Raw genomic sequence first — 27,065 nt, forward strand, 5'->3', positions numbered from 1 at the left:
GGTGGGAGACTTTTTACCTTTGAGTAGGTTCAAAAATTACTTCAAAAACATAGTGTATGGGTTGCACAAAAAATTGGGGAGTGATGGTGCAGAGGATTGTGTATATGGTTCTCTTTTTTTGATGGCATGTGACATACAGGATCCTTTTCATCATAAGGAGTATGATTATGTGGCCTTTATCATTGACAGTATGCACATGCAGATTTGTGATGCTAAGAAAGGAGAGCTGAAAGATTTCAAGTTCCACCATTATTCATTATTGATGCACCTTATCCTATATAGCAACATTGGGTACATCAGTGGAGACTTCATTGATCAAACTTCTGATGAATTTGGTGAGTTACCTGTGCAACTCTGGACTCGTATTTGGCATAAGGATTTCTCTTATTCAAATGCCCTAGTATTTTTTAATTTGTTCAGTTCTATTATTATGAGGCAACTAGATCATACTTTCTTTAGGGCACCCAATGTTTTGAAGACTCTGCTTAGGCCCTCTTTCTTAGATGAAAAAACAAAATTAGATCATAATTGGGGAAGTATATTTTTGTTTAAAGAATGTACTTTAATCTGAGTTTTTGCATGCCCACAGCCTCCTCATCTATTGCCTAAATATCTACCCCCTAGATTGGTCATTATTGAATTCTTTTGGCCATTCTTATTGATGAATAGAGAAATGATCCCTCCCTCTTTGCATAAGCCTACTTTTGTATGTATAATTTTTAAAGTAGGAGATTTTGAAATAGGCAAGAATGCATTTGAGGAATTAACTAACTATTTAGGTCAATATGAATTTGCTACTGGGCCCTATAGGATGTATGACCCTGACAGTTATATTGCAAATGAGGTCAAGGCCATTAGGGGTTTTATTCTACCTCCAAGCAAGCCTATCCCTATAGAGGACCTAATTGCCAACATAGTAGCAACATGGGAGGCAGATGAATTATTAAGGAAGTATGAGGAAATAAGGAAAGTGGAGAATGCTTTGAAGAGGACCAACCCATATTTTAAGGGTTTCTATATAGAATTTCCATATCCTAATAATCTGAGGAAGATGGTTAAAAATTTTGACCATATTATGTTACAAATGCCTCATGAGCCAGAGGGAGAGGAAGCCATTGTAAATAGAGAATCCCCTGAGCCAAATACACAATTGGAAATTGAGTTAGAAGAAGAGCAACCATGAACTTCAGCCTGGGTGCCACAAGGAAATAAAAGACAAAAGACAATGCACATCCCTGAAAAGGTGGTAAGCAGAGCTATACAAGTCATGTCTGGAAATAGTGAGTATTTTTCTGATATTAGGCAAAATTATTTTCACCAAAGGGCTACTGAAGTAGGAAAAGCTTCTATTGATTTACAAATTGCAGTAGCAAGATTGGATGACAGGCTTATTCAATCTGAAAAGTTCATGGAAGATGATGATTTTATTAAATCATCAGAGTTTAAAGGTTTTCTCTATAAGATCAAAAAAAATGAACTCACATTGAGTCTCATGCCAGGAGAAGATCCAGAGAAAAATAAAGAGTTAGTTGAAAAATTATTGGCTTATGACCCTGAGAGTGAAATAATGACTATTGCAGAAGCCAGAGAATTGGTACATAGGAGTGGTATGATTATAATACCACATTGGGATATTGAGAAAGCCTTTGTGTTGGACCAAATGAGAAGAAAAGATAAGGCCATCAGTTATGAAGCCACTAGCAGTGAAGGCTTTAAAAGAGGGTTAGGTTTTAATGTGGACACTAAAACCCTAGCAGTATGGAGTGTGGCCCCTAACACTAAGAAGCCTAAGATGATGGATATAGAAGAAACTGCTCAGGGCAATATGATTGTGTGGACATTGGAGAGCACTACTGGGAAGGAGATCTCTAGCTTGGTCAAACATTTTGCTCTCATGAATGAAGAAAAGGTTGATGAAATTGAGGATAAGTTAGCTTCAATGTTCAATGAATTCCTTGATATTAGAAGAACATATGAAGAAGAGCTCAAAATGAGCCATGTACAGAAACAAAGAATAGAAGAGTTGGAGGAAAAAATTAAAATTCTAGAAACAAAAACAAAATCCCTCAAAGAACAACTCAAGGTAGCAGCAGAGGCAGAACATGCACCAAGGCAAGAGGAAGAAAGAAGGCACATGTTAGAATCAGAGGCCCAAACAGAAGGAATACCTATAAGAGTAATAGTGTCAATGCCTGTGATTAGTGTGGAAACAGAAGTTTCCCAAGCTGACAGTAATACCAAGAAGAGTGCTTTGATGAATGTATTAAATCATAGAATAAGCATTCTGAAAAGAATATCTCAGGATGCTTATAATACATTCATCATTCTACAATATGCAGAACAGGTATGCATGGATGCAGTTAGATGGATTGAGCCTATTTTTCAACAATGGGAGCCATATATGAAAATTTTTGATAGGCTGATACCCTTGTTAGCCAAGAAGCCAGACCTCCCAGATAAAGTTATTACTGTGAAGGAGGGTATGGACAAAGTGAAAGAATTATAGAAAATCTTCACAGGGAAGCTGACAGTAATTCAAAGTAAATTGAAAATGCTAACAAATGGTTTCTATTCTTTAATTCCTTTTTTTATTGATTTTGATGATAAGTTAAAAGATTTTAATGAGTGGTCTAGTTCTTTTGTTCACAATATAGACTTGCCACAAGTGGTATCCGTTCTCCAAGATGGTATTGATGAATGTCTTTTCAATAAACTAATTGATACCCTTTTCAAGATTGAAACTGAAGTGAATAGGTTTACCATAGAAGGAAGGGTGATTACTGATGCCGGGTGGCAGAAAACTGTGGATGAACTAACAATAGTTAAGGAATGTGAATGGCCCACCAAAAGAGAAATATTTGTCTAGGAAGTAATCACAGAAATCAAAGCACTACCAATAGGGAGCAGTTAGAGAAAAGGACAAAATTGAAGATTTTATGCTCCAGCTGTCATTTGCTACTGTTTTATTTGTTCCTTTTTTGTGTTAAGGTGTTCGATTTCTTTTGAAAAGGGGTAATATACCCAATTATGTAAAAGGACACCTGTCACTTTCTTTTAGCCTGAAGCTTGTTGCATCTCACATTATTTAAGTGAGATTCGAAGGCTAAAGGAGGGTCCGAATTCTATTTTTCTAAGTAATATGCTTAGTCTATTTTTGGTCCAAATTTTGAAAGCAAGTTTATGATGTATTTTCTCTGTCAATTCTCTGAGAATACATGAATGTAGAATGAGCTGTGTTTCTTTCTGAAGGTCATTCTGAGTCTATTGTAAATGATATACCATTTTCAAAGAAAATGAATACAAATTGTGAACTGTCCCCATATCAGTTCTTTCTTAATCTTGTCTCCTTCCAATTACTTGGTTGTCTTGATATTATATAAGTAAAGGCTAGTGCAATTGAATGCAATCTAGTTAGGTTGTACATCTATTTATCACTGCTGTTAATTCAATGGATTAAATAAAAGCTTTGATGAATGTGATAAGGTTTCTTTAGTAGTGGAAAGGATTTTGAATGATGAATTCTGATAAGAATTGCTCAAAATGAGCCATGTACAGAAACAAAGAATAGAAGAGTTGGAGGAAAAAATTAAAATTCTGGAAACAGAAACAAAATCCCTCAATGAACAACTCAAGGTAGTAGTAGAGGCAGAACATGCACCAAGGCAAGAGGAAGAAAGAAGGCACATGGTAGAAGCAGAGGCCCAAACAGAAGGAATACCTATAGGAGTAACAGTGCCAGTGCCTATGATTAGTGTGGAAACAGAAGTTTCGCAAGCTGATAGTAATACCAAGAAGAGTGCTTTGATGAATGTATTAAATCATAGAATACGAATTCTGAAAAGAATATCTCAAGATGCTTATAATACATTCATCAGTCTACAATTTGCAGAACAGGTATGCATGGATGTAGTTAGATGGCTTCAGCCTATTTTTCAACAATGGGGGCCATATATGCAATTTTTTGACAGGCTGATACCCTTGTTAGCCAAGAAACCATACCTCCCAGATAAACTTATTACTATGAAGGAGGGTATGGACAAAGTGAAATAATTATTGCAAATCTTCACAGGGAAGTTGGCAGTAATTCAAAGTAAATTAAAAATGCTAACAAATGGTTTCTATTCTTTAAATCCTTCTGTTATTGATTTTGATGATAAGTTAAAAGATTTTAATGAGTGGTCTAGTTCTTTTGATCGCATTATAGACTTGCCACAAGTGGTATCCATTCTCCAAGATGGTATTGATGAATGTCTTTTCAATAAACTAATTGATACCCTTTTCAAGATTGAAACTAAAGTGAATAGGTTTACCATAGAAGGAAGGGTGATTACTGATGCCAGGTGGTAGAAAACTGTGGATGAACTAACAACAGTTAAGGAATGTGAATGGCCCACCAAAGGAGAAATATTTGTCTGGGAAGCAATCACAGAAATCAAAGCACTACCAACAGGGAGCGGTTAGAGAAAAGGACAAAATTGAAGATTTTATGCTCCAGTTGTCATCTGCTACTGTTTTATTTGTTCCTTTTTTGTGTTAAGGTGTTCGGTTTCTTTTGAAAAGGGGTAATATACCCAATTTTGTAAAAGGACACCTGTCACTTTCTTTTAGCCTGAAGCTTGTTGCATCTCACATTATTTAAGTGAGATTCCAAGGCTAAAGGAGGGTCCAAATTCTATTTTTCTAAGTAATATGCTTAGTCTGTTTTTGGTCCAAGTTTTGAAAGCAAGTTTATGATGTATTTTCTCTGTCAATTCTCTCAGAATACATGAATATAGAATGAGTTGTGTTTCTTTCTGAAGGTCATTCTAAGTCTATTGTAAATGATATACCATTTTCAAAGAAAATGAATACAAATTGTGAACTGTCCCCATATCAGTTCTTTCTGAATCTTGTCTCCTTCCAATTACTTGGTTGTCTTGATATGTATAAGTAAAGGCTAGTGCAATTGAATGCAATCTAGTTAGGTTGTATATCTATTTATCACTGCTGTTAATTCAATGGATTAAATAAAAGCTTTGATGAATGTGATAAGGTTTCTTTAGTAGTGGAAAGGATTTTGAATGATGAATTCTGATAAGAATTGCTGATAGAATTTATTGTAAGGCAACAAACTAGATTTGAGAATTTGCTGTAGACTCTAAACTCCAATGGATTAGGCACTGCTCAGATTGATTCAGCTGAAGGAGAAATATATTATAAATGATTATCAAAATGTAGCATCAAATCAAATTTTACTTTTATTGCCTGTAGATCTTCAAAGCTGGCTAGCAATTGTCTGCATGGAATGTTTTAGCTTCAGTTAGCCACTATTGTTAAGAACACCTTCAGATCTATAGAAGAATTCTTGGCCATATCTGTTTTACGGGATGTGTTTATCAAGTTAGTAAAAATTATGTATATGTTTGAGGATTTTGAAATGAGAATCAGAATGAAACTAAGAATAATCCTCATATAGTTGTTCCAGTTTTGAATCATCCCTGGGTATACCCACCCTGGTTTTGCAGAGCCAAAAGAGTAGAAAACTACCTTTGGTTTTTTAGAAGTTGGATCCAAATGTTTTACACATGCAATTGTTAACAAGAATTGGCTAATGTAATATCCTCCCCTGATTTTGAACTTTGACTTGTAGAAATTTAACTTAAGGAATATTGTCAAACACTTTGTATGCAAACTCATAAAGCTGATTTCCTCAATAAATTGCTTTCCAATGAGTAGATTTACGAACAACTATGAAGTGACATTAAAATGCATAATACACATCATAACATTTTCACAAACACTTGGCACACATTCAACAGTATATGAAAAATCTGGAAACTCTTTCAATCTGCTGATAAAGGGTGATTTTTAAATGTAGATGTGCACTTACAGCTGCCTTAAAGGCTGCAACAACTATTCAGACTTGTATTCAACAATTATTATGCAAAGTATCAAAATTTGACAGAAGAAACCTGGAATTAGTTGCCGTAGTATTTTTCAGATGTAGTCGGCAGCCCTCCAAACTTCTAATCAGCCGAAAAAACAAGTAAACTTGATACCAACATTGTTCACGCCATACTGTAGCAAAATACTGTTCATGCCGACTGTAGAAAAATACTGTTCATGCGGCACTATAGCAATAACTAACTTCAGATCTGCACCTCAAACCCTTGTAAATTTCTTTATGCGAATGCCCCAAATGAAACCCAGTGTGTTTCTTAAAGTGAAAACACCCTTGATCCTCCTGACTATGTCTTCCAACAGTGAAGAGAATGCTTGCAAAGAGGGATTTCGTCCTTCAAGCCCGATAATCAGATATCCAACAACATAACATTAATCTTCATCCAAGCATACAAAAAAAAAAGCTCTTCCATTTCTTTTATAGTGTTCTCACAAGAGCTCAATCCTTCGTTTTCTCAATGTGGGATAAAACATAACTCCCTTTATGTACCTTATGTCTCCAATGTGTTATAAAAATAAAAGGAACTCTTTTAATTTAAATATTTCCCACAAACTATAGTCTATGCATTAATAAAGTTAAATATTTAAATTTAACTTTATAAAATGGCTTTATCAATGCATAACAAATCTTATCAATGATAAATAAGTTTTGCTGTCGATTTTAAACAATTACCATCGACATACCACTGTGACTGAATGTCCGGCTATGTCCAAGATGACTTACTATAAATAGTAAGTATGCCCAAAGTTTCCCCAGAACACCTCAGAAAGACCTACAACTGAAATTGTCTAGGCCAAATGGCCTCTAAGCCCCTTTAATGTCCTAGTTAGCCTACGGGACTGTGGGGAAATAGGCTAACGACAACATCATGCTATGAATGCTAGAAAGGGGACATTACAGTCCGCCCTTCCCAAAATTGCTTGTCCTCAAGCAATTTCAGCTCTGGATGCTGCAATATCTTCTCATTTTCCCAAGTAGCATCCTCGACAGGTAGGTTCCTCCACTTCACTAAATACTCCCTGATAGTCCTCCTGCGAGGCACCCTCTCCCTGGAGTCAAGTATGGCCTCGGGAACCAAGATAAGCTTTCCCTCATCATCAAGAGGTGGCAATACTACTGAAGGCACCACATTATGACCTAATGCCTTCTTAAGGCGTGACACATGGAACACATTATGCACTTTACTGTCTGCAGGAAACTCCAACTCATAAGCTACTTCGCCCACTCTCCTGATTACTTTGAACGGTCTATAGTAGCGTGGTTTCAATTTCTTTGCTCCACTCTTCTTGAGAGAGGACTGTTTATACGGTTGTAACATGAGGTACACCATATCTCCCACCTCAAAAGACCTCTCAACCCTGTGCTGATCAACATATTGCTTCTGCTGATTTTGTGCTTTTTGCAAATTTTCCTTCAAGGATCGCATAATGTCCTAGCACTCCTGCAAAGTATCCTTGGCCTTAGGCACCCTGCTGTCCCCAAATAAAAAATCCAAAAAATTAGGAGTAGCATACTCGTACAGTGCCATAAAAGGGGACATTTGAATAGACATATAGAAAGAGGTATTATAGCAGTGCTCCCCTAGATGTAGCCACTTCACCCAAGCCTTCTTCTCTCCTCCAATGTAGTTTCGAAGGTACCCCTCAACCCATTTGTTCGCTATCTCTGTCTGCCCATCAGTTTGGGGGTGGTAGCTGGTACTCGGAGTGAGCTCTGTTCCACATAACCTGAACAACTCCTGCCAAAAGTGGCTCATAAATTTGCTGTCTCTATCACTGACTATGCTCCGTGGTATCCCATGTAGTCTGAATACCTCTTGAAAAAATAGTTCTGCTGTTTGTGCTGCTGAATATGTAGACGAAATTGCAAAGAAATGTGCAAATTTTGTTAATCTGTCTACCACAACAAAGATACAATCCCGACCTTGTGCCTTGGAGAGGCCTGTGATAAAATCCATGGAAATGCTATCCCACTTCTTCTCTGGTATGGGTAGGGGCTGTAGTAAACCACCCGAAAAAGAATCTTCCTGTTTGTTTTGCTGACACACAGGGCATTCCCTCACAAACTGAAGCACCTTTGATTTGAGTCCTTTCCAAGTGAAGCGCTCTCTCACCTGCTGATATGTCTTAAAGAATCCGAGATGTCCTGCCATTGGTGAATAATGAAATGCCCTCAAAATCTTCTGCTTCATAGAAGACCCGGGTACTAAATAAATCCTTTCCTTGTAGATGATCAGATCATTTACGACAGTGTATCGATTATCAAAATGTAGCATCAAATCAAATTTTACTTTTATTGCATGTAGATCTTCAAAGCTGGCCAGCAAGTTACTATAATCAACATGCAAGCATAACACATGAAAGATCAACACATAACACAGTGATTTACATGGAAACCCTATTTGAGAAAAATCATCAGTAACATGCTACTCAATTCTCACTCTTCTAAAGTGATGCCCTGTGAAAGGCTTGCCCTGGTAAAGGCTACAACACACTATTAAATGTGACTTGGTTAGAGGATTTATCCACTCTATTAGAAGTGGGCCTTGTTAGAGGACTTTAGAACATTCACTTAGAATGCCACCCTGTTAAAGGATTTACAAATGGTTGTTAAACCAACCTAAGTCCATAGGATTTTATCCTAACTGATGCAATTGCTAAAGAGTAACAATAAGGGGTTTTGACCTGATTACAATTCACAACTTATCTTGCAGATTTTAGATCTCTGTTTAGCTCACAACATTTTCTTAGATTTCAATCTCTTCAGCTCTAACAGCTTGTCCTCCTCTCAAGCTTTGTCTCCTCAAGTCTCCATGCTCAATATACCAGTGCAATCTCCTATATGACTACTTATCAAAGCAAAGCCTCTGTACTCTATTCTTCTTCTCCTTGATGCCATCTCCTTGACACCCTTCAACCACTTTGCAATTTTGGTACCTCAACAACTCTTGCTTCTTGGCTTGTGACTCCTGAAATAGAAGTCTAGAATTGCTTTTCCTACTTGATTCTTCCCTCCTTTTATTTTAGTTCAAATGGATTAGGTAGGATTCAATGAATTTAACACATATCTTGTTCTTTCTAAAAACATCACAAAAAATCCTCTTGAATTCACTCAAAAATGGTTTACCTAAAATTTTGTGCCTCCAGCTCATCATTCTTATCCTCCATCTGCTTCACAAAATTCAAGGTAACAAACTTGTCAGCTCAGATTTGGAAAATCTTTGACTTTTTCAATAATGCAATAGCTTGGCACTATTGAAATGCCTGACACATACTATGTTTCTTGGCATCAACTACTTTTACTGATGCTTAACCCCTACTATGGATTCACTCAGCATCCACTAAGTTTTTCTAATGCTTGACACCTATTACTTTTCTCGACACTTGAACATGCTCGACTCCTTCTGCATCACTCAACACACACTAGATTTTGCATTTTCTCAGCTCTAACTAAAAATTTGCTCGACTCTAACTAGCATGCTTGGCACTCATTAATGAACTTAGTTAAGCTTTGCAGTCAACCTTATTGTAACTTATCCTTCCATTGTTTCTAAGTGTGGCCAACCTCTGTATACATCATTTTACCATTGTCTTAATTGATCCTTGCACTTCATTAAAAAATCACAACACAACCTTTCCCTTAGGTGCTTTTGTTACATCTTGTTGATTAAATTACTTTCATCAATCAACTAAGTAATAGTACTTGGATCTTATAAGCAATTGTCATTCCAACAAATAGCAGGTTTGATATTAATGGCAAAACAATGATTGAAAACATTCTTTATCAACAATCTCTCTCTTTGTAATCAATCTTCTTCTTACAATGATCTTTTCAATCAGATTTCCAATAGAAGACATGCACCGAGTCAACACAACTGTCATGTCTTGATTTCTGACATCTTTTCTTAGCCTCAGAGAAAAAAAGGTGGAAATGTTGATGTTACTTAAGAAGCTTTTCAAATAAGAATACCTAGGGGATAATGTTGGCTTTTCCAAGTTTGCAGAAATAGGGGTAGGGATCCGTTGGGCAAGTGAAACACCCAAGATTCTCCTCCTAGACCAAAATGTGGCCATGCAACCTTTTTTTTGTTGAGCCTAAATGGTGGACAATTAAAGTGCCATAGGAAATGGGAATTGATTAGCAAGGATTTTCTCTAAAGTAGAAGGAGACCAGTATGACTGGATTTATGAATTCTCACAGTTAATCCTCTTTAGAGAATTCTACTTGGAGGGAAAATTTACTAGTGTTTATCATGGCCCATCATTCCACAATTTTTTATTTCTTTTTGTTTTAAAATTGTGAATTTCTGATATGGTCAACGCCTTAGGGGCAAAGGAATTTAGATTTTTAGGATAGCACCTAGTCCTACTGCCTCCTATTGGTTATTCCTCTCATTTTGGCTTAATATTTTGGAGGAATAAGAATGATATCTATGATATATCTATGTATCTATACATTTTTGAAATCATTAATGAAATTATTGCAACTTTGGACTAGTCAATATGTTTTATTTTCCTTTTTATGAATGTAAAATAATGGATTTTGTTTCTTTGTTTTGCATTTTCCATAATGAATTCACTAAAATTGTGCATCATATTTGGCTAGAAATGAATTTGAAGAAAATGAATCAAACTAATGTATCAATTTTTCAATTAGCAAATGAATCAAACAAAAAATAATTACCATAACACTAATCTGATAAAGAAACACGAGATAGAAATTCAGATTTATCATTTAATTAAATTTAGTGTATTCATAATTATGTAATGAATCATAATATGATTCTACTCAAATTTAGTGTATTATATTAATAAATTACCTTATATATATAAATTATGTAAAATATATAAATGCAATTAACAATAGTATTTTTAGTAAAACATGTTACATGTAAGTTTGCAACATTATTCAAAGTATAATAAAGTTATAAATTGTTAATTTTTAAAGATTAAATATCATATAAACATCAAAGATCATAATAAATGATATAATCATCAAAGATATTGGTCTCTTGATAAAAAATGGTCAATAGTTCAAGGTGTATTCTAGGGAAAAGTTGGGAATGAGAATTCTTTTCTCATACTTTCTCCAAAAATGTGGCATGTGTTAGTGTTATTGAATTAAGTACTTTTGTAATTATAGACTTAGTGAATGATGTGTCACATTAGGTGGATTTCAGGTCGAAAGGGAAATGAAATCCATTTTCTCAGACTTGTTCTATAAATAAGATATGTGTCCACTATTAGTTTAATTACACTTAATCATTTTTTATAAATTTATAAGCTTAATTTGGAAGCATTATAATATGATGACTGAAATGTGACATGTTAGGTGACTATGCTGGTAAGCCAAAAATATATTTTATTAATAAGACTTAAATTTTTTGAAGAGTATAAATGAGATCCACAAAAGATTTTTTTAAAATTAACTAACTGTGGTAAACAGAATTAAGGTTTATCTATTATTTTTAATAAAAATGAACAAATTTACATGAAAATAAGAACCATAATTCCTTAATGCAAATGAATAACGAAGAACTTAGGATACTACAAGAAACAATATATTTCTTATTATTATTGTATCAACTTTGATTCTCTTTATCAAAAAAGAATCGTAGAATTTAATATTACATGGTAAATGATGAATTAAAATTTTGATAAATCATGTTTATTAGTAATTATAGCTTCAAAGTTAGTGCAATTGACTTTTTATTTCTCTTGTTGTTTTGAGACCAAATTTTCTTCCCATGCCTTAGGGCAAGAATAGTTTTCTTAGAATACAAGTTGACAAAACACTCAAAAAAGAGATGCACTTGAAGAAGATGTGCAATCTTCTTATTTGATTTGGTAGAAAAAATTTAAAATGTATTAAGGGGTGTAGAATACCCCCAATCAACTTGTCATTACACTTCTAATTCGTTCATGTTCCATCTATTCTAATCCATGGAAATTTATTGTAACATAAAGAATACAATGACATGAACCTCATTAACCTCATAATAGACAATTATAAGAACTGAGAACACTCAAAATAAAGACATAAGAACTAAGAAGACCATTGTGAAATGAAAAGTAGTCACTCTTGTATAGGAATATTGTGCTCACGCTCTATCATTCACTCATTGGATAGTAACATTTCCTTAAATATAGTAATAGAAATTCCTTAAATCTAAAAATGTTTTTTGTGTCTAACCTGGTAAATCCTTATTACTATATTCTAGATGATGATGTGTCATTTGAGAAGGCCACCATACTAGTAAAAATGAATGGAACCCACAAAAATGACAACAGATACTAATAAGCATCCAATGGACATAGATCAATGGTCTATGGTCTATTTTGGGGTCAAGGGGAAATATAACTCATTCTTTTTTTACTTCCTTTAGATAAGAGACACAATCCACTACCACCATTACAAAATCAAAGATATTTTTCTTTAACACACCCATCAAAGTTCAATCAGCGATCAAAAAAATCTTGGTTTCTTAGTTGAAGAAATGCCAAGTAAATATTTGGGGATTCCTTTCTTTCAAGGCACCTACAAAGTAGTTTTTTGGGACAACATTTTTCAATCCATTAGGGACAAAATTGCTTTTTGGAAAGTAAGATGACTAACACTTGTAGGTAAAATTCTATTGGTAAAATCAGTCTTATCCTCACTTCCAGACTATATAATGTTAGTTCTTATGGTCTCAAGAGTTGTGCTAGGAAAAAATAGAAAATTCTTGAAAGATTTTTTATGGAAAGGAAATATAAATTATAAGCCTAAAATTTCTCTCATCTCATGGGATAAAATTTATTTACCAAAGGATGCAAAGGAACCTAGTCTATATAGTCTATTTGAAAGAAACATTAGCCTTGGTGCAAAATTATCATGGAAGTTTTATGAGAATCCAAAAGCACTATTGGCTAGGATAATCATAATTAAGTATCTAGATTGTGATGATCCGGCTAGGATCCTCACAATGAAAAGCCCACCTTTGGGTTCTTCAATGTGGAAGTTCTTGGTTTCTTGCAAACAATTTATTCTTTCACACCTATCATGGATGGTCAATTCAAGAAACAAGGTAAGTCTTTGGGATGACTCATGGAATGGGTTCCCTCCTATTTTTTCCTATTTAGGAATCTTACCAAACACTCGATTAGTTCTCAAGAATATGTCCGGGGGGGTGGGGGTAAGGTTAAAGATTATATTCATGTGGAGTAGTTTGGAGGGATAACGAAAACAAGTTGGAAAGATTTATCTTCTCTAAATTTACCAAAAGATCAGAAGGACTCTCTTCTAGGAATTATTGATCAAAGACTACTAATAATAAATAATGAAGAGGATAAAATAATCTGGACTAAAGCAGTAAGTGGAAAATATTTAGTTAAAGAGGGATATATGTCTACAACAGGGAATAATAAGGGCTCCCAAAATCACATTTATCACTTCTGTTGGCATTCAACAATTTTACCAAAGGCAGGTTCCTTCCTATGGTTGGCTTTACAAAATAGAATTCTTACAAGTGATCACCTATTTAGATTAGGAATTGCAGATAAATTCCATTGTGTCATGTGTGGTCAAGTGCAGGGAGATGTAAATCATTTGATGGTTTCTTGTAATTTTGCACAACAAATCTAGTCTTGGGTTTGTGGAAAGCTGAGTTGGCATGGCCCTTTACCTCTCTTTCTCTCCCAAATATAATAGCAGTGGCCCCTTTTTATATAAAGGTTCTTTTTTTGCAGCAATCTGGAGGGTTATTCTAGTAGCAGTTGTTTGGTGCACATGCTGGGAGAGGAATAAGAGAGTTTTTCAAAAAGAAACAAATTCAACAGATCAAATATATGTCATCTTGGAGAAGTCAATTTCAAAGATGGTAAGCACATACACACGTAGATCCAAATCCTTCTCTTCCATGTTCTCTTCTCAAGACAACATAATTTTGAATGAATGGTATCACATTACTATCCCTTTCAAGGGAGTTCTTGTGGGAAACAAGTCTAAATCAGAGGTTAGGAAAGATGTCAAATGGGAGGCCCTAGATGATCAGTTCATAAAATTAAATTTTGATGGGGCTTCCAAGGGTAATCCAGGTATCTTAGGGGTAGGGTATGTGTTAAGAGGTCTTGGTATCTTTCATGGAGGATGTAGCAAGATCCAGGATGAATCTAATAATATTGCAGAAATCAGAGAGCTCTCCAATTAGGGGTAGAGTTTGCTATCAAATGGGGGATAACAAAGATTCATATCGAGGGTGATTCTCAGATTATTACTTTTTCTCTGAAATCAAAAAAATCTATAAGTTGGGAGATCTAGTACATTCAAGCTAAGGTAATCAATCTCCTATGTGAATTTGTAGAATTTAAAATTTTGCATTGTTATAGGGAAGCCAATGCAGTGACTGACTGGCTAGCTAATAGAGGAGCCTCACTAGATTATGGGTCCTTCAAGTGGGGAAATAAAGAGTTGTTACAAACTCTTATTAAGGATAATGCTTCTCTTAAATATTCAAAGGAGTTGGAATTCATATCACCTCATTAAAGCAATGGGGTCAAATGAATGGGGTATGAGACAAGACTCATGTGTCTTTGGGTTCTGTAGGTAGACATTTGGATCTACTTCATCTCAAGTTCCTCAATGTTCTTCTGAGGCAGGGTGTTTCATGTTTATGTAATCTTTTATTGTACTTGCTAGGATAGGGGTTTCTTCCTGCTTCTTTTCCCCTTGAGTCTTTCTGAAGTAGTATTTAAATAAAAAGTATAATGGCTTTGCCATTTTTGCCAAAAAAATAAAATAAAATTCACTACCAATATAACTACAAATTAATTAACTATTACAAACTTGTCCTCTTATTTTGGAGTCCTGGACAATGATGTGTCATGTGACTTGACTTAGGGAAATTGAAAACAGATAGCAATGGTTGTTGGATGAGCATAGATCAACAACCTAGGGTGTGTTTCAGGCCAAATTGGGAATGAAAACATTTTTCCCCAAATTTCTTAGAAATGGGGCACATTTCCTAGCATAAATATTAAATATTAAAATAAGTTAGACATATAATTAAAATAAAAGTGACATGTCACATGTGTTAAAGTGACACATCATATATCAGTTTTCAAAAAGAAGTAAATAGTAATTAATAAGAATTAACTTCTAGTTCTATCATGATTCAATAATTGCCCTTTACTTTTAGGTTTTTATCTTTACGAGGGTTTTGAATCTATTTTTATGTGTTTCAATTTTCTAACTCATATTGAGAGATTCAAAATTAGGTTCTAGGCTCTAATCTTCCAAGTTGAAGAATACTCAATGCAAAATAGTTTATATGCCTAGTCATAGTCTGCTCAAAATAAAATTTGAAGTAAAATCTAGAACACGAACTTCCTATGTTTTATATTTTTCAATTTTTGTAGTTTACTATTAAGCTTGTATAACTAGAATTAAGGTTTTATTGTTATTCATTTGAAAGGGAACCAATACAATTAGTAAATACTAGAAATGGGGAAAATAAAAACCATGAGTGAGTAAAACTAAAAGACAAGAGAAAATAGACTTAACAAAACTAGTTAAAATAGTAGGTTTCACTAATGAATACCATGATATTAGTGGTCCTATTACCTATGGAAAAATGGAATCATGGAAATTAGATACTCACTAGAAAAAGTAGAGAGATTCAAATAAGGATAATAAAAATGTTATTTTAAACAGGTCAATAAATCTATAGGCAAATAAACTTGCGACATGGGTTGTTGGATTAACGTGCATGGTGTTACCCAAAGTGTTCCCTTGCCCTGAAATTATCATGGTTTGTGCCCAAAATTATGATAAAGATAGAAAAGGAATTTTTAATAAAAAATAATCAAGAGGAAATTTAATACATAAATATATTGGAAATCGAATAAGTAAGATACTAAGAGGGAGGGGGATGAATCAAGATCTATAAAACTTTAACTCTTTAAACATGAACCATATTTGATAACTTCACCATTAACACTTATCTCAATATAACCATATACCAAATCAAACATTTATTGCAATATAATATCATATCTAGTATCTAAAGATTTGATCACTTGACATAAAGATTTGGTAACGCACAAACCCTCCAAGATGAAGGTAAAATTGTGGTGGGGATGACACCCACAAAGATGTTCACTACTGCAACAATAAAGTGTGCATTTTAAGGCAACAATATTTGATCACTTCTAATGATCTACCCTATGAGGGGTCTTCCTTGTTAAGATCTTACAAGAATATTTGGTCTACCTTGATTAAATGATTTAAGATCAAAACAAAGTGAGTACTCTATTAGGAGATTTACAAAGGCTTGTTAAGACCACTATGTTAAGAGATTTACCCTAAAACACCTGTTAAAATGTATTAGTACCTGATCCTTTGGTCTGCACTTCAATGTTGATGACAAATCCATTAGCATGAATACTGATGATACTACTTTGGGGAGTATCACGAGCATTGGAGAGCATTGATATGTTGCATTCATGAATGTGTTTGTCATTGATGTCAACATAGCATTAAGACTGGCTTGATAGAAGATAGAGATCCTGATAGTATGATCAATGGTTTGATTGTCTAGTTGTGTACAGTTATGGACAAGTTTAGCACAGTGTCTTGATGACGTGGTTAAGTGCACAGAGCCTAAGTCGAAGACATATAGAAGTTGCACCTGATTTACAAAGAGTAGCTTAGAGATGAAGTATTGAGAAAACAATTCTTGATAATTGTTGGCTATCTTACATCTGGGATGTAATGAAGAGATGCATAGTTAGGTAGTAATAGAGGATAGCTAGCTAATGATGTCAGCAAGTGTGCAAGCTTTAGTATCGCACACATGAAGTTTTGTATAGATTGTGAGCCAACAGGGCTATTGTAATTGTAATTAATTGATTATCGTATTTTAATTAACTGGGAAAGCCTCAAAGCCAACTCAAGGAATTATTATGAAGAATGGTATAAAGAAAAAAAAACTTTCCTTGATTGGTGAGAGTATTGTAGTGTATCTATTGTTGCAAGAAGTGGGAAGTGCAAAAATGAGCAGAGTGCTTATTGAATGTGTGTAACTGATCCAAGGGATTATTGGATGCAAGATTTTTGATTTGGTTACAAGATCTAAAGGAGTAGAAGTCCAATTGATAGGAAAGAGATAGAGGAATAAAGTACATTTTAGTTCTATTATTCTACAAGGAATAATACAAAGATCATTTGGATAGTGGGTTCATTGCTCTTTCCCTTGAAGTTGTTTGAGTAGTGGGTCTAGCTGTCTTCCACAACTCCTAATAGGGATTCAAAGTCTCCTAAAAGGGACTCATTTGTACTGAATGTTGTAACAGAATCCTAATAGGGTCTATCCTCTAACAAGGAATATTTATATTAGTATATCATCTTGTGGGTACCATCCCCACCGAGTTTTTTCCCTGGGTGTCTGATGCAGGAGCATCCAATGGTGTAAGGGAAATCCTATATCACCAAAAAAAAAAAGCTTAGGGATAGTTTCTGTTTAATGTGTTTTTATTTTTGGATACTCCTTTGGGTCAAATAAAGGTTTCAACTCTCACAATTCCACTATTAGTTTTCTGGGTTAGAGTTTTTAAGCACCTTGGGATACGTGTAAATGTAAAAAATGGGTTATTTTGTAATAGAGCCAAAATTATGATGAGGTAAGAGGGTGTAATTTGGAGGGATGATTATACTTGTAATTTAAAAAACTCTAGAAAAAGAATGAGGTCAAAAGGATTTACTGTTAGAAAGTTATTGCAGTTTTAATTTCTTGGAGACCTCCTAAGAGCACGTCAAACTCAAATATGGGGCACTAAATGGCCTCTTACGGGGCCAAAAAATGAGGGATGAGAAAACCTGGTCCATATGGCTATAGAGCACTTTGAGAGCTTTCTGGAAATGTAAACAGTTTGTCAATTGGAGTCCCAGTTCAAAATTTATGCCTCCCGAAAGTTGGACTACCGTTTCTAGATTCTTCTAATTTTACACTGACTTCTAACGTGACTTTTGGAACCTTTTGTTTTGGCGATGGATGCCAGCTGGCATATTCAATAATGTATTCCTAACCCTAAATGAATTGAGGCCTATTTAAGAACACTTCTGGCATTGTAAAGACAGTTCTTAGTGGAGTTAGAGAGAAGGAACTGTGTGGAGGATTTCTTCCTCTGGAGTCATACTATTGTAAGCCTATTGGGCATTTTTCATTGATAATAATATTTCCCTTTTCCTGTGTGTTCATTCTGGTCTTTGTTTGTGTCTCCATCAATCAAGGGTCTCCCTAGTTAACATATCTGGTGTTATTCTGTATGAGTATCTTGTTATCAGAGCTTCAAGTCCTTGAAGAATAAGATTAACAACTTTGGAAGATCAACGGTGAATATGTTTAGGAAGGATAGTCAAAGATTTGATGGGGCCAACTATGACAGTTGGAAGGAGAAAATGAAGAGTTGTTTTTTATGCATGGGTCCAGGATATTGGATCTTGACAAAAAGTCAGAAGAAAATCATTGAAGAAGAAAAGCTTGAAGGATACAGTGAAGAATAGAGAGATCTATCCATGTGTAACATGAGAGCAAGATAATCTCTACTAACAACTCTTCCAGAAAATGAATACAGTCAGGTAAATTCACTTGTAACATGTCATGAAATTTGGAAAGCATTAGAATCTACTTTTGAAGGTGATGATCATGCAAAAAGAATGAGATTACAAAATTGGATATGTGCATTTCAAGATGCTAAAATGATGGAAGATGAATCTATAATAAGATATAATTGTAGAATATTAGAAATGGTTGCAAGAATTCAGTTTCATGGTAGAACCAAGGAAGATGATAAAGTCATATGGAAGATCTTGAAAAGTTTGACATCACCATTCAAGATGATAGCTTAGATGATTCAACTGGTAATGCCTTGCACTAAGGATTTCATAAAGAAAACATTACTTGTAAGATTAGAATCAGGAGAAGCAGATATGAGACAATATGGAGAACTTGCAAGAGTTGAAACAACCTGTAGTGCCCTAAACATTCGACCTAATTTGACAAGGAGTGCAAGAACCCATGGAGATTTTTCTAGCAGCAACAAAATTAATGAAGACAAGCATATTGAGGAAGGAATATCCCTTCTGTGAGAAGAGAAAAAGATGGTAAGAAAATCTTTAAATGTCGGACTCATAATGAATTTGGTCATTATGCATATAAATGTCCTAAAAGAGAGAAAAAATATATAAGGGAAATTTTAACCCTAGAAGAAATAGAGATAGAAATTATTTGTATGCAAATAAAGATGAATAATCTGATAAGAAAGGTCAAAGTGAAAGTGATGATGAATAAGGATTTGTGGCTATCAAGGAAGATGGTCTTGACAGAGAAATTAGAGAAGAAAAAGCTCTAGTTATCAAAGTGGAAAAGAAATTTGTTTGGATAATTGACAATGTCTATTCACATCACATGACTAGTGACATGAATAAGCTTGTCAAGTTCAGAAATCATGGTGGAGGTATTGTTAGAGTTGGTAACAATGGAACTTTTCATATAACTTGAATTGGATCCATTGCTCTTGATGATAAAACTAACACTGATGATGTCTATTTTTTTGATGGATTGAAACATAACTTTTTGAGTGTTGGATAGTTGGTGGACAAGGGTAATCTGTTGTAGTTCACTAAGAAGACATGCACTATCAAAGACAAAGATGGTGATAGGCCAACACTAGGGCAATAATAGCAAAGAATTAACAATTGATGACGAAGTTTAGTTGGTCTATACATGTCAATCTGAGAGCATAAGCTTGTGAAAGGTGTCTGAGAAATATGCCATTAAGGGATGATAGTTGTGAGATGAGGGATTATGAATAAACTTATAACACATGAAAATAAATCTACATCAAACCAACATAATTTTTGTGACAAGAATTGTCACCTCCTAGCGACAGAAATAAAGACATCTTCCTATAATAAAATTAACAATAGCAATATGGAAAAAATAACTGCACAAAAATCACTACAAGAATTATTAATTACTGATAAAATATTATTTAATTTAAATCTAATATTTCTAATCTCATACTTTTAATTTAATTCAGTAATAACATTAATTGAACATAAATAAAATAATGCACACCAATATTAATAATAAAAATAAGCAAATGCATACCACATGAATGAAATAAAAGATCACAGGGAAATTTCGGAGTGGTCCTTGCCTCCTAAACATATTCAGTGATGAAGCAGAGACGTCTTCTACTTTTCTCTAATGAACAATATTATTATCTTCATTGAAAATGCTACAAATGTGCACAAAGTTTTTGTTTTCAATAAAAATCTACATAGAAAAATATATATCATACATAGACTCCATAATACAATATATAAGAAACTCAACCTCCCTATTCCCAGCCATTAGCATCTATGGGATTGTGTTGTTATAACTAATTCTGCCAAATGTGTGTGTTTCAATGGTGAAATAGTGGGAGTTGTATTGGGAGGTTAGTGGTTTGAACTGTCAGCCTATCATTTTACTTGCAATAAGAATCAATGGCATTATTAAATAGAATTTGTCTCGAAGTTGTTACCATTATCCACATTGGGTGTATTAGTGAAGGCATTAAGGAGAGTTGGGGAGGTTACATGTTTGAACCTCAACCTATCATTTTATAACAAATAATATTTCGCTAAATTTTAGAAACAATTGTTTCCTTGATTTTAGGAAAAATCATCTCCTTGGTTTTAGCCACAATATTCTCCTTGATTTTAGTCACCATCTTCTCATTGATTTTATTCATAAAGTGAAAATGAATTTATTATAATCATAAAAAAATGTTGGCCTCATATATATTTGATTTGATTTCCTTGATATAATAAATATTAGTAAAATACAATCAAATATTAATTAATCATATATTTTATCTAATAATTAAAATAAATATTACTTGTATATATTGAATTATATGCAACTTAAAATGGGAAAGTGGTGTAAACGGGGAACATAGAAATGGAAATGGAATAGGGAAGTAATTGTGAAAGCTTATATGAAGGTTAAAATAATGGTGCAATTTAGGACTTAAATAGCTCTCATCATTACCCCCAACTTAACATATTGTACGTCCTCGTGCAATCAATATGACCAAGAGGTATTTGGTGTGAACTGGAAGCACTTTGAATTTATGGTTTTGGTTTTGTCTCCACCTCGAACCATGATATCTCATTTATGAACACAAAGCCCTTTCTTTACTTTGTATGATTTAAATTGAATTATTTTAGACCTGGCTATTTTCACTTTGTTCCCAAAACTTTCATCATTGTTTTTCTCTTTTTCTTGTGCTTTTTCTATTCTCTTGCCTTTTTATAGCATCGTAGTTCAAGAGGTTACATATGAGAGTTCATGAATTTTTTATTTTACAATGCACAAGCTTATTGAAAATGGGTGAAATAGGAGAGATGAGAGACAAAACAAAAGCTAGTGTATGATGGATATAATGGATAGTATGATGGAATTATTAAGGGTGATGGATGGAAGATAATAGGATGACATTCTCCCCCCAACTTAAAGGTTAACTATCCACGGGAAATAAGGAGAGGATAGGGAGGGGGTGTTGCATAATGATCAACATAATAAGCAATATAAATAAAGTTAAGAGATAAAATAATGAAAAATAAAATTGATTGTTTCACCAACATGCATGTTTAGAGAGACCAACGCTAGAACATTGAGCAACTGAGCAACAACCACCTCCAAAATGGATGAATTAGCGACAAGGAATGAAGTAAGCCATCTAGTATTATAGCACCACAAAAGAACACCATCTGATAGAAACCACAAGAGAGAAGAGCACTAAAGTAACCAAAAGGTGTGACAAACTGCAATATGAGGATCCACTACCATCAAATTGAAGCATTGTAGAATGAACAAGAGGTAGCACATTCCATAGAAACACCACAGCTAGCAAATTCTATGGGTGATCAAAGTTAGGAAGACCACACTGAATAGGAGCTGTCGAGCGATGAGAGGTGCCCAGAACCACAGAAGCCAATGAGTGTCCCTAAGAAGAATGATTAGTAGAAAAGAAAAGAACACCATTTATTGCATTTTAAAAAAAAATTTCAAATTTTTATTTTTATTTTTCATTTTTTCAAATTTTGGCAATGACAAGTGACCGCTGACAAGCCAATTTTCAATCACTCACCGCTTAATGGTACTATAAAAACAATTTTCACCACTAATAATTTATTTTACAATTAACATCTGCCAGAAACCTATTTTCAGATATTAACTAGTGAACAACACCTAAAGGTGTTCATTGTTTGATCTTTTATTGCTTTTTTCTCTTTTTTCTTTGTTTTCAATTTTTTTTTTCATTTTTTTTCATTTTTCAATAACTGCATAGAATGACCAAAGAACAAGAGATGCTTACATGGATGATGAAAAAATGATACCATCCAAAACTAGAGTTTTTTCCATGACCTCACAAAAGGCACTGTTGAAAACTTGATTTCATAATGAACTTGGAATGATGACTATGAATAATCTCTATAAACTTGGGAATATCAAAACACTTCATAGATCAACCTTGATCCATGTATCTCACAACACTACATCTGAAATATTCTTGGAGAAATTGGAACACACTAGCACACTGAGGTAAGAGAATCACTCACAAGGATGATGATCCTCACAAGACATAGTGCCCCTATAATGACATACTGTGACCCTCCAACATGAAGTTGTGTTATCCAATCCCTTTGATAAATAAGAGATATCCATTTCATGAAATAAAAACACCTTCATTATCAAGGACAAGGTCATAGAGTGAAATACCAATGATAGTCTCTAATTTGTCCATAGAAATTTAGAGAGGAGGAGACATAACTTGAGGAAGGAGTGTGATGATCTGTAATGTCTTCAAAGTTTCTCTTGATGTGTAGCTCAAAATTGATCACGAATCTCATAGACCAAGTTGCATATTTTCCTCCATGAGAGAAATCACCAAAGAAAGGAAATATCATTTCAAGGTAATGGACACCTTATACCAAAATCTGCATTTGATCTTGAATAGTGAAGCACAAGTGAAATAGATATGCACTAGATAGCTAGTAAGCCCACACAATGGTAACAAAGCCAACACAATGTGTTATGTAATTCTTGTGTAGAAAAACAAGTTCAACTAGTATTAGACCTCACAAAAACAATAGACTTATAACCATATTCTTGAAATCAAGCATATCAAGTGTAGTAAAGCAATTTTGTCTGATTAATAACCCTACCATTAAGTGAGTAATGTATTTATACAAATGGTAGGTAGAGTCATTAATATAAATAAACACTTGATAGAAACAAAAGAATGTGAATTCAATGATTATACTAGTGTTAATCAACATAAGAATACATACCTTGAATTGTTTAGATGTCACATGGTGAAGTTTGCTAAAAAGGACCAACGAAACAATCAATGAATATTGATTGGGAATCATATGAGCACCACAAAATTTGTGGGATTTCCCCCCAACTTAACTTCATGTGACAAGGTCACAAAATCATTAGGATAACCAAAGAAATTAGGCAACCCAAGAAAGAGTAACACATCATTAGAATTTTGTGATCCTTTTTGAATGATAGATAAATCAAATATTTCAATAATTCAATGGATGTACTCCCAAATTAACTGTAGGTTATAAAAGCATAGAGAATTTGAATTATCCAAGGAATCAAAAAATGGATTTAGTACTTGTTATCAATGAATGATCATCGTAAGATACAAGAACCGAGAATGATGAATATACGGATACTAATACTTTGATCCTTGTTAAATAAATGAATCATCCATAGCTTTTTTTGTCATCTTAGGACAATGGAAAGAATAAAAAATGAGGAATCATCCAGTTTTATCCTATTGGCCACTAATGCATAGGATCCCTTATAATTGTGCTTAATCAATTATCGTTCCTAAATCAACAAGTATGTGAGGGATGCACATTTTAACTAGCCTCCAAATATCAATATGTATAAGTACAAAAATAAAATATAGATCTTGGAGGATCTAGCAACATGTTTGTAGAATATGGAATGTATGTGGTTTAAGATAACTTATTGCAAGATTAATCACACATACTTATGACTCCATTAATTAAAATTGATGCAATTTGAAGTATGGGCTCATTTGTGGGTATTTGGAATTCACTACGTGGAAAAGAAGAACAAAGGTGATTATAATTCAATAAATGATATTGTTCTTCTAATTTAATTAAACCAAAATCACATTACTTATATGCATCAATATATTCCAATGTTGATTTATCAATTTTGAAGCATATCATTAGATGGTAAAGGGATCCATGAAAGTTTATATGTACTATTAACCACCTTATTATGAAGTGTTGTATGAGACAATAGTTTCCTTTGGTGGATAGGATGGAGTGCAACATGAATGGAATAAGGAATATAATAAGAAGTGTGAAGGAGATAAAGTAGATGGGAATAAGTAGGATGGGTAGAACAAGTATGGTAAAGATGGGTATACTGGTTGTTGTGAGTATTCTTGATTCCATTTATCATCCATATTATGTAGAGAAGTGTGTTGTGAAGAAACATGTTGGATTTGTAATGAAATAGAGTGACAATACATGTTACCAACATAATGCATACGATGATATTCTTGAGTTGGTGCTTGAGATTGTTCATCCATTATAAGGAATACTCGGTAACTTCCACCCTTATCATGGTAAGGATCAAAAATAGCTTACACCTCATTCACTGTGTGCTTGTAATTGTTCGGGCATATACATTGGTCATCTTTCCTATAAAAATTAGAACAAGAAGTGGTTAGATTTTCATCATCAAAATCACATTGTTCTAAGAATTCGTCAATGATATTTTATTTCTTAGACATAAAGATACCATTTGTGCATAGCTGTGATGATGAGAGATCATTATCTTTTAGGATGCATTCATTAGGTAGATAGGGTATTAAAACATCACCTTTAGTCAACATGATTTCCCCACCAATTTTTTCTTTTGTTTTTACATTTGAAGATGAGGCACTGGGGCTGGCAGCCATGAGTGGGGTCAAGGGGCAATGACACTTGCGGGGTCCTAGGGTAGCACCCTTGATGCCAAGCACATTTTGCCTCTTGTGTTTCTTTCAAATTTTGCATTTTTGAAGCAATTTTCAACCAAAACTGATATACTTGAATAACCTTGAAAATTCATTATTTTAAACGTTTTTCTTCAAAAGCATCTTTTATTTACCGATAGCTCACAACAACTAATGATAATATTAAAATTTAATTTAATTTATAAAGAAGATAATGAATCTAATGTCTAAGGCCTACTTTCAAAATCTAAAACAAAACTCTAAAGAAATACATCTATATGATTTATGCAATACAAATTAAGATTAATTACTTAAGCAAGGCTAGCAATTGTAAAAGTTTTCATCCTAATGCATTGTTCCTAAGTAAACTCATTAAGCTAACATGCCTTTGACACCATTCCCTGGAAATGATGCCAAAATGATAGGCCAACACTGGGGTGAATAATAGCAAGGAATTAACAATTGATGATGAAGTTTGGTTGGTCTATATGTGTCAATTTGAGAGCGTAAGCTTGTGAAAGGTGTTCGAGCAATATGCCATCAAGGGATGATAGTTGTGAGATGAGGGATTATGAATGTAGTTATAACGCATGAACATAAATCTACATCAAACCAACACAATTCTAGCGACAGGAATGGTCACCTCCTAGTGATAGAAATAAAGATATCTTCCTGTAATAAAATTAACAACAACAATATGGAGAAAATAACTACATAAAAATCACTACAAGAATTATTAATTACTGATAAAATATTAACTTAATTCAAATCTCATACTATTAATTTAATTCAATAATAACATTAAGTAAACATAAATAAACTAATGTACACCAATATTAATAATAAATATAAGCAAATGCATACCACATAATTAAAAATAAAAGATCACCAAGCAATTTCAAAGTGGTCCCTGCCTCCTCAACATATCCAGTGATAGAGCAAAGAGATATTCTACATTTGTCTAATGAACAATATTATTATCTTCATTGAAAAATGTTAGAAATGTGCATAGAGTTTTTGTTTTCAATGAATATATATATATATATATATATATATATATATATATATCATACATAGACTCCATAATACAATATATAAGGAAACTCAACTTCTCTATTCCTAGCTATTAGCATCTATGGGACTGTGCCATTATAACTAATTTTGCCAAATGTGTGTGGTTCAATGATGAAATAGTGGCAGTTGCATTGGGAAGTTAGTGGTTCGAGTTGTTAGAGAGTGATAAAGGACAATCAACTAATGATGTCAGCAAGTGCACAAGCCTTAGTATCACATGTGTGAAGTTTTGTATAAATTGTGAGCTGAAAATACTATTGTAATTGTAATTAATTAATTATGAAAGCCTCAAGGCTAACTCAAGGAATTATTATGAAGATATGGTATAAAGGAAAGAGGCTTTCCTTGATTAGTACTACTCTGTTGTAGTGTATCTATTGTTGCAAGAAGTGTGAAATGGAAAAAGGAGCAAAGTGCTTACTGAATGTGTGTAAGCAATCCAAGGGATTATTGGATGCAAGATTTGAGATTTGGTTACAAGATCTGAAGGAGAAGCAGTTTGATTGACAAGATAAAGATAGAGGAACAAAGTGCATTTCAGTTCTATTATTCTACAAGGAATAATACTGAGATCATTTAGATAGTGGGTCTAGTTGTCTTCCATAACTCCTAACAAGGATTTAAAGTCTCCTAATAGGGACTCATATGTATTGAATATTGTAACAGACTCCTAATAGAGTCTATTATTATAACAAGGATTATTAATATTAGTATATCATCTTGTGGGTACCATCCCCACCGAGGTTTTCCCTCTGATCAAGGGTTTCCCTAGTTAACATAGCTAATGTTATTGTGTATGAATATCTTGTTGTGGTTTCAGTTTATATTGATCATATGGGGAAGATTGTTTAAGGTTGTTATTTGTGATATTGGATAACTAATTCACCCCCCCCCCCTCTCAGTTATATCAGTGGACTATATATTCTAAAAAGATGTCCTATATTCGCCATGATATCACATCTCTATGA

The sequence above is a fragment of the Cupressus sempervirens genome, chromosome 2 (assembly GCF_028749045.1).
Source record: "Cupressus sempervirens isolate cs-2001-9-10 chromosome 2, ASM2874904v1, whole genome shotgun sequence".
Classification (NCBI taxonomy): Eukaryota; Viridiplantae; Streptophyta; class Pinopsida; order Cupressales; family Cupressaceae; genus Cupressus; species Cupressus sempervirens.